A 343-nucleotide genomic window follows, 5' to 3' on the forward strand; every position below is an offset into this window, starting at 1 on the left:
ATATATATGTATATAAACGCAACATCAGTTTTCTGCCGACTTCCCTACGCCCTTGCCGGCTTATCGTCCCCTTGAGCACAGTGGAGCAGCGACAGCCTTCATTACAGCCTTCAAGCATTACTAAACACGGGAGAAGTTTTTTGGACGGAATCAAAAATCGCTCAGTTATAAAAAAAGATGTGTAAGTATTTTCGACTATCAGGGCCCCTTGTACTGCCACTGTTTGTTCTTGTTTCCGAATTGTTCACCAGCTTTCATCTCTTTTCTGACAGGATTAAAATTAATATCATTATCTAGCCTTTTAAATTCCTAACCAGTGTAAATAACAGGAGTGAGTCAATGG

The sequence above is a fragment of the Penaeus monodon genome, chromosome 33 (assembly GCF_015228065.2).
Source record: "Penaeus monodon isolate SGIC_2016 chromosome 33, NSTDA_Pmon_1, whole genome shotgun sequence".
In the NCBI taxonomy this organism is placed as follows: Eukaryota; Metazoa; Arthropoda; class Malacostraca; order Decapoda; family Penaeidae; genus Penaeus; species Penaeus monodon.